The following is an 8,876-nucleotide window of genomic DNA, read 5'->3' as shown; positions in this document are numbered from 1 at the left end:
CCGGGGGGGGGGCGGGGGGGGGGGGGGAGCGGCGGGAGGGGCGGGGGGGGGGGAGGGAAGGCGGTGCGGCCCCGCCCCCGCGCCGCAGCCGCGCCATTGGGCGGTGGAGCCGGTTCCTGGGCGGGGTCGCGGGTGGGCGGGGCGTGTGGGCGCTGAGGGCGGGGGGGTGTGTGGGGGGGCGCTGTGGCGGGAACGGCGGGCGGTCTCGGCGTGAGGCGGGTTTGGGGGGGGGGGGGGGGGGGTGCGGGTCGCTGCCTTGGGGAGAGCCAGCCTGGCGGCCGCGGGTTTAAATTCACCCTGGTGAGCGCTGGGGGAAAGAAAGAAAAAAAAAAAAAATTTTCAGAATCCTTTATCCGATGCGCCCCTTTCCCCCTCACGCTTCTTCGTCAGGTGCTTCGCCGATGAGGCGGTGGCTGCTCGGCGGCGGGAACCCGCGCGGAGGTAGAGCTGCACCGTTTTCCCTTCACATGCAAGTTGCAGGTGAAAAATGCCCAGGCAAAACGTGAAGGAAATTGGTCGAAAACGAGGTCGAGCCTGCCGCAATGAGCCAGAAAGGAGAAAGGACTTAACTCCGAAGTGCGTGGAGACCGCTAGCTCCTGTTCCACATGCTGAGGGAGGCCAGGGAGGAACACAAAGCAGAAGGTCCTCCACAAAAACAGGCTGGAAAATGGTCTTCAACAGCGGCCTTTGGGGTTGCTGTGAGCGGAGCAGGGTTGTTCTTGGGAAAGCCTCGTGCAAGTGGTTGGAAGATGAGCGTCGGAGCAAGAACTGGGATTGCGTAGCAGCCCCGTGAGGATGTTGTGCTGAGAAAAGGTTCTGGGGAAAAGTCCAAGTCTAGGTTGGAGATGCCAGTGTCGTTCCCAGTGCTGGCAGAGGGAGGTGTTGGGGTAGGAGCATGGGCTGGCAGCGATGAAGAGTTCTGTATTCACCATGTAGCTGTGAACTGGCGGACAGCCATGAGGTGCGAGAGGGAGAGCAGATCTTTAGCTGGGGTAGAAAAGCAGAGGTCTGCAGCACAACGGCTGTGTGCCGGCAGTGAGGGGAGGGGAGATTGCCAGGAGAGGAGCATGATTTACTGTGCCACAGGTGGCTGACGGGGCCAGGAGAAGGCGGATGGGTCTGGCAAGCATGGCAAAGCCTGTAGGGTGCCAGGGTGGAAGACTTGAAAAGAAACAACGTCTGAACTAGAGAAAAACTCCCCAGACAGCAGCAGTTGGACTCAGCGCATGCTGTTCTCAGCAGCCAGATGTCCACGTCATTGCAATCACCGGGGGTGTTAATTAACACCCGAGTGGATGCTGCTTGCAGCGAGGCTGAAGTCCAAATTGCCTTGCTGCCACCACTCTATCAGCGGGAGCCGACACTTGTCCGCAGCGGTCCTCCTCCCAGGTCAGAGCCGAGCTGAGCTCCAGGATCTCTGTGGAGATGCTCTCTAGGCTGCCGTGCTGGGGGCACAGCACCCACACTGGGCTCCAGACAAGCAGGGGGCCTTTGTTTCCGCTTTTTGGCCAGTAAATAGAAAAATTAACACAATAGCCCCTATATCTACTCGTGGAAAATACTCGTAAAAAGGAGGATTAGATAATCGCCTGCCAGAGCCTGTAGACATATTAGCATTCTTGGAAATATTTTTTGAGCAATGGGGGCTGAAAACATCATTCCTAACTTGCGTCAGAGGTAATGGCCAAGAACCCTGGATGCAGTGAGAGAGGACTCTACTTCCCCTTCTCATAATCTCTCCATTAGCCCACGGAAATACTCGCTAAAGACTTTCCTGACACCACCATTAGACCTCAGGTTGTGTTTCAAAAGCGTCACTAATAACCAAAGCTCTTGATTATTTTGAAAACCTCCAGTAACCTTTTCCCTTTGTATCTCTTTGTTTCCAAGTGTAAATTACTGGAATTATACACGCAACTTTGTGAAACTGCTTATAATGGACTGATGTAATTGGCTTGAAACAATCCATACATTAAAATTGTTAATTATGATAAGAAGGGGTTCTTGTGCTATCAGGGGGGTGAAAGTAGGGTTGAGAAAGAGAGAGCATAGAGAGATTGCTGCAGGGATGATTCTTCCCCAGGCTGTTGATAAGGCTCACACAGGCTTTTATGTTCTTGCTGCTTTTTTTTTTTTCCCTTTCTTGATAAAATCAGATGTAGAAAAAGGCTCAGTTGGACCTTTATACTCCGTGGAACATGTTGTGCAATGCCACCACTTACGCTTTTCTTAACAAATCCCACTCAAATTCAAATGCTTCCCTCTTCTATTTCATTATAGGTTAAATCTGGTGTTCTCTAGCATTCATTTTTAAATCTAATCTAAAGTCAGGCTCTGTGGGAACTCTCCCACTTGTGCTTTGGCACGAGTATTTACAGGTGTAGGGTTGTGGGGTTGTGGGGTTCACCCAGCCTTGGGTCACCTGCTGTCCCAGGGTGACCTTGTGTCTGGAGCCTGGAACTCCTCTTCCATGCCGTGTAAAATCCTCTGTTCCTGTTGTCTGCTCTAGGTGACTTCAGGTTTAATAAAACCCCCCTTTTTTGTAAAGCAGGGAGGTGATGTGAAAGGAAGGGAATGGTAAAATAAATGTTTTCGTGTGTTGCTTTGGGTGGGACAGGCAGGGGTTTCAGGTACACCTGAGCAGAACTCATCAGTTCATCTTGCCTTGAGCTGCAGATCTTGCAGCATCAAAGGGCTGCCTCTTCCTCCAGCCCCGTGCATTAACATGCTATAGCAAGGACACCTGCAGGGACTTTTTCTGGGGGGTTCTAGGGTTTCCATGTTGTATTTTCGAACACTCTCTGTGGGTGCGTGGGAGGTGTCCAACAGTGCAGGGGGACAAGCAGGGCAAGACGAGACAACTTCCTTATGAGGTTGGAAGGAAGAGAAACCAGAGGCTCCCTCTACGTGGTGGGTTCTTTCCATGATTTGCCCGACTGCTGATTTCTGCACTGTCCAGACATGTTGCAGAGCATGGCAGGTCCCCTTGGCCTGTTCCCCTAGGTTTTCTCCCCGTGGGAAGGGGAGTGCTGGGGGGAGCGGGCAGGGAAAAAGAGGTAGTTGATGCATTCATAGGTCTTGCTCTGAAATAACATCACAAGGCAGCTGGGGTGATTGCTCAAGCCAAAGAGCTGGACAGTGTTTCTGGTTGCCCTGGTTTGGTGGCAGCCAGAGGAACCCGTCCAGCCGCTCCTCCTGCTCCCTTCTGTCCCCATCCTCCTCCTGATCCATCTGTATGTCCCCTCCACAGCAGGAAACTCTTGTTTTGTGTTGGAAGAAGTGAAACTGGACCGTAACTGAATATTATACACGGTATTTCTTTATGGCTTTAAAGACTTGTTCTTAAGGGGAGTAAATGGTGGTCACGTTGTCCTCTGCAGACCAACTCTACAATTCGGCCATAGCTTTGGAAGCCCTCCGAAGCTGATAAATAAATGAAAATCTATTTTGGCAGTATTTGCAAAAACACTGAGGATTAAATATGAGATTGAAGGGGAGCAGTAGAGTCTTTAGCTTTTGATGACCTGAAATAAAGAATAATGGATCTCTGTAAGATATTTATACACAAGTTACTAGGTTACAGCCGTGGTATCTGGGTGAAGTTCTCCGATTAGATTCGATGGCCTGAAAGCTCCTTTTATCTGATGAACTCTGACAAATTTTCCATAATTTCATCCAGTTCTGCCCATCGCTGTTGGTTGGGAAACAAGTGAGGAGCACACGAAGAATAAGTGAAGACCATTGTTAGGCTGAGAGTTGGTTGCACAGCAGTGAATGTTCTCCAGACCATTTTCTTGCTCTCCTTCCCTCCTTTGCGCTCTGCTCATCATGTATTTTGGCCAAATCGTGGCACTAGTGTTGCCTTTTGGACTGGCTGAAGGCTTTGTGGTGGCAGTATTTCCAGCTCTCTGGAAGTATCTCTGGATATTGTGGTGTCTGGTAGACGGTACTTCTCTCATGTTGTTTACAGATTGCATACCAGATGTTAGAGCTGGGCTGTCAGGCTGTTTCACAATGGTTTGCTTTACGTTTACTAATTAGTGATTTTCTTTCTGTCCATCCCAGGTCACCAAGTGGAAGTTGAATCAAAGTACCCTTTGATCTCTTACTGCAACATTTCTTTCACCTCCACTATTCAAGCCTATTTTTCAAGCATCAAACTAATTCCCATTCAGAAGCTTTTACAGCTTTTACTGAAAAAAACCCCAAACTCTTGGACCTAAATCCATTGGTGTCAGCCCCTAAATCAGGATGTTGCTTCCCCAAGACAAAGATGACATCTGCCCACATCTCATTTATCTCCTTAATGAGGTAGGTTATATGTCCTACTAAAAATTTTGCTGTTTTCAGCATTAACCTTGTACCTGCCTCCCTGAAACCAGTGCTCAGGGTGCCCGAGGGCTTCTAGCCATGAGAAGTGACGCCTGGGGAAAAGAGATTTCTTCTCCAGTTTCTGTGGAGCGTCAGAATCCATCCTGTGTCTGTTTTTTGTTTTTTTGACTGGATTTATTAGCTTTTTTACCTCCTGCCCCGAAGTGCTGTCTCTGTCTGCTCTTCAAAAACTATTCCCTTCGCCCAGATTCTCGGTACTTTTTTCAGATTTCTCCATTTTTTTCCCCTTCATTCCTCTAGTCCAGTTGTCATTTTCTTGGTAGCACCACAGTGTGCACATAGGGCAGGTGGCAGCAGGAGGACACTCGGGTTAGAGAGCCCCTGTCTCACTGGCCACCAAGGGCAAGATCTCACTGTCAGGAGGAGGAGATGGCCAGAGGTTACAAACGTTTTTGCGGCGTAGGAAAGGAACGGGAAGCTAACAGCTCGGTGCTGCCAGGTGTGCTTCGGGCAGCCCAACACTGATCGCATCCTCATCAAGGGCTTGGAAGGGCTACAAAGCTGGTGTCACCTTGTCCTGTTCCTGCCATCACTACGCGAAGATCCGAGATGAAAATGCAATTCCTTCTTGGTATGACTTGTGCCCAGTGGCTGTAGCCCCGCGAGGGAGTTGCTGGTGGGTTGTGCCACAGGAGCCTCCCCTGCGTGTGCAGGGGGGCGGTGGCAGGAGATGCCTCCATGGAGCTGCTCTCCAGAGCATCTTTTGGACTGGGAGGGGTGTCAGTGCTTAGGAGTATGGGACGCATGGGGGAATAGCATTGTAGGATTGCACAAGGCTTATTTTGGAATGTCCAAGTGGAGTGCAGTGATGAGTGTTGTTCCTCAGAGGTTGGTGTTGGGCCTGGCCCTGTTGAACATCTTTGCTGGTGACACGGGCAGCGGGATCGATGCCCCCTCAGCAAGTTCCCCGACAGCACCGAGCTGTGTGGTGGGGGGCACGCTGAGGGCAGGGGTGGCACCCAGAGGGACCTGGGCAGGCTGGAGAGGGGGGCCCGGGCAAACCTCCTGGGGTTCAACAAGGCCAAGGGCAAGGTCCTGCCCGGGGGCCGGGGCAATCCCCAGCACAAACCCAGGCTGGGCCCTCGAGGAGCGGCTGGAGAGCAGCCCCGAGGAGAGGGGCTGGAGGTGCTGGGGGGGGGAAAACTGCCCGTGAGGCAGCCCCGTGCGCTGGCAGCCCAGAACCCACCCGTGCCCTGGGCTGCAGCCAGAGCAGGGGGGGCAGCAGGGCCAGGGGGGGGATTCTCCCCCTCTGCTCCGCTCTGGGGAGACCCCCCTGCAGTGCTGGGGCCAGCTCGGGGGCCCCCAACAGCAGAAGGACCCGGAGCTGCTCGAGCGGGGCCAGAGGAGGCCACGAAGATGCTGGGGGGGCTGGAGCAGCTCCCCTGGGGGGCCGGGCTGAGAGAATTGGGGGGGTTCAGCCTGGAGAAGAGAAGGCTCCGGGGAGCCCTTCGAGCGGCCTCCCAGGGCTTAAAGGGGGGACAGGAGAGAGGGGGAGGGACTCTGGGTCAGGGGGTGGGGGTAGGACAAGGGGGGATGGTTTTAAACTGACAGAGGGCAGATTTAGTTAGATTTAAGGCAGAAATTCCTCCCTGTTTGGGGGTGAGGCGCTGGCCCAGGGTGCCCAGAGCAGCTGTGGCTGCCCCCTCCCTGGAAGGGTTCAAGGCCAGGTTGGACGGGGCTGGGAGCCCCCTGGGCTGGGGGAAGGGGGCCCTGCCCGGGGCAGGGGAGGGTGGGACTGGATGGGCTTTAAGGTCCCTTCCAACCCAAACCATTCTGTGATTCTGCGTTTAGAGAAGGAAACAAAGGCAGGGATCAGGAAGGAAACAAAGGCAGGGATCAAGGAACAAGGGTGGGAAAATAAGATGGAAAGAGCTGCTTGTGTGTAAGCAGGTTGCTGGTGAGCATCCTTGGCTGTGCCCTGCGTGTGAGCAGTGCGATCTGTCCTGTGCGCTCATTAAAATCCATATCTAATTATTTCCTGGGTGAGGGATTCTCTTCTGTGCGTACAGGAGTCTGAGTGCCAGGACTGCAGTGGGGCCATGGGTTGGGGGCATGAGTGTGGGTACCAGTCAGTGTGGGATTGCTAGCAGCCTAGCCGGTGAAGATATATCTGTATTGTATATAAATCTGGATCTATGTATTTCCCACTAATGAGCCTTTATCCTGCTCAGCCAGAGTGTGCTGTGTTGTGTTTGTGTGTGTGTTTCTCCCTGTGTGGATATGCAGGATGGTGGTGGACCTCTGGGGAGAGAGGCGATGCCCCCAGCACGCGATGCTCTGAGCATCAGCCTCTTTTGGGGCGTCCCAGAAGAGGGGTGCAGAGGAGCCAGGAAGTCATTTGGAGTTGGCGTTGGAGGAAGCACAAAGGAGCATGTCTGAAAATTTGGAGATTGACTGATGCTACCTGATACCTGTGGGCAAAGCAGAGAAGGGATGTGAGTTACAGACTTTTCTAGCATCTTTTTGGCAGCAAAGGTTCAAGGACTTTGTGAACTTAAAGGAGATGTGAAGCCTGTAAGGTGAGAAAACTGTTCCTACTCACTCTTTTCAGAAAAGAGGCAGAATTTCAAGGAGGTTTTGCCTTTTTGGAGATCTTGTGTGGGTATGAGGAAGGGTGAGATCTTCGGAGCATTTGGGAAAGACTTCAAGCTCAGTGTGGCTTCTTCATTTTTGAGACCAAAGCTGCAGGTAGCAGGTACCTGAGGAAATGCTAATGAGTGACCTGATTAAAAATACCCTGGTTGAAAGCCAGACCTGCTTCACTGGAAAGAGAAGCGTCATTCTGGCTGGCTGTTGGTGGAAACATGAAAACCATTTGGCCAAACACCTCTCTGTGTGGATCCAGTTACACGGCCAGCAACCAAACTGGTTTCCTACCAAGTGTAGACTGGGATTATGCCTGGGAGGCAGATGGTTTCTTGTAGCAAAGAACAAGCTGAAATAGCTTCATATTCTTCAGCCTGCAGATTTCCTTCTGCAAAGCTGCAGCACCAAAACTGTATTAAAAAGAGCCAAGCAAGAGAAGAAATAAAAAGGGAAGAAATTGTGTAACATTGGAGCCTGCAATTGATTTCAGTGGAAAAACAGGGATAAAATGTTTATATTGTGTAAGTCAGCTGGCACCATTTCATCTCCTCATCTCATTTGGACCTGTTGAAAAACTGTGCCTGGTTTTTGTGTGTGCATGTGGCTCTGCAGAAGGTTGTTTTTTTTTTTATAAACAGCAGGCCTTTAATTTTTTTGCCTGAAGATCTATTTATATACAAATTAATATCCGCTGATGAAGTGTATGGATTATTAAGGTTGATTATTCATCGTAGGTGTGATTTCTGTCACCCAGGAATGCTTCCTTTCCTATATTGGACAGCTAAAGGTTTTATAGGGTTTGTTAAGGCATAGTAAGCAATAGGCGTGTTTGAATGCTTGCAAATGCAGGTATTTCCATGAAGGAAAAAAAAAGGGCTGTTCCAGATAAATGTGCAAACACACACGCATCCCTGCAAGTGCTTATAAAAAGGTGAATAAAAGAGGCGATTTGTAAGTGAACTGGTTGCCCAGAAAGGAAAGCAGCAGCACCACGGTGACCATGGGAGGCTGCTCCAGTGCGGGGTGATGGCTGCCTGCACCCCTGATGTGTGGGCTGGCAGTGGCTATGGGCAACAGCAGGTCTCTGCAAGTACAGTGGGATACCATGCCTCTCTCTCCTTTTCTCACCCTTGGCATGATAGGAAAAGAAGCAGGTTTTTTGTCGCTGGGACACTGTGGGGTGCACAGGCTGGGCATGTGTCTGCTTGATTTTTAAGTGAAAGAACCACCGTCATATCCCTTAACGTAGCCTGCCTGGGCACGGGGGGTCAGGAGGACAGGCAGATATCTTTTTCCATGACGTTTCAGTCAACCTCCAGAGCAATTCTGGCTTAAAAATGGTGGGGGGAGGAGGACGGGGAGAGAAAGGGGCCTGTTAAAAAAACCCCAGGTTTTGATTTTTCAGCTAAAACTCACCAGGTTTTGTTGAAGCCACTTTTCTGAGACTCTTCCTTTCAGGCTATGCTGAACTAAACCCCGTTTTGGTAAAATTACGGCTCAGATGGAGTTTTAGCTCAGCCCCGTGCACTTGTACAGTGCTGAGCCTATTTTAAGCCCTTGATTAACAATGCTGCCCCAACCTTCTGTGTAGCCAGAACAGACTAATATATCCCACCAGTAAGAATGTTTTTCAGGTAGTCTAATTTATCCTCAGCCTTGTTTTAGTCTACCGTGTAAATGATGGAGAAAATATCCTGATACAGAGTATAAGGATGACTGTATATTTAAGCACACACCACTGATGAAGACACCAGTTTCGGAGACTTCTTGGGGCCCTGAGGCAACATCGGTGCTGAATCAGGAAGATAAAATGTTTTTGTCTGCCTTCAGGCAGCTGAGCATCTGAGCATGGCTTCCTGCAGAGAGGGTGACCTTAGGCAATTTTCTTCACCATCCA

The 8,876-nt window shown here is 51.0% G+C and overlaps 1 long non-coding RNA gene across 3 annotated transcripts in view; it reads left to right on the top strand.

The window, feature by feature from the left end:
* Positions 1-8,876, top strand: part of LOC116965871 — a 95,465-nt gene that overhangs the window by 299 nt on the left and 86,290 nt on the right. For 2 of the 3 annotated variants that reach the window (XR_006166669.1, XR_006166667.1), the window contains exons 2-3: positions 391-814; positions 4,067-4,312. This is a non-coding gene — a long non-coding RNA (uncharacterized LOC116965871). The remainder of the gene's footprint in view (positions 1-390; positions 815-4,066; positions 4,313-8,876) is intronic. The other variant, XR_006166668.1, reaches the window with a different exon arrangement.

Source organism: Tyto alba, unplaced genomic scaffold, assembly GCF_018691265.1.
Source record: "Tyto alba isolate M040663 unplaced genomic scaffold, T.alba_DEE_v4.0 Super-Scaffold_42, whole genome shotgun sequence".
Taxonomy (NCBI): Eukaryota; Metazoa; Chordata; class Aves; order Strigiformes; family Tytonidae; genus Tyto; species Tyto alba.
Note: the sequence above shows the minus strand (reverse complement) of the source record. Positions and strands in the feature narration are given on the sequence as shown.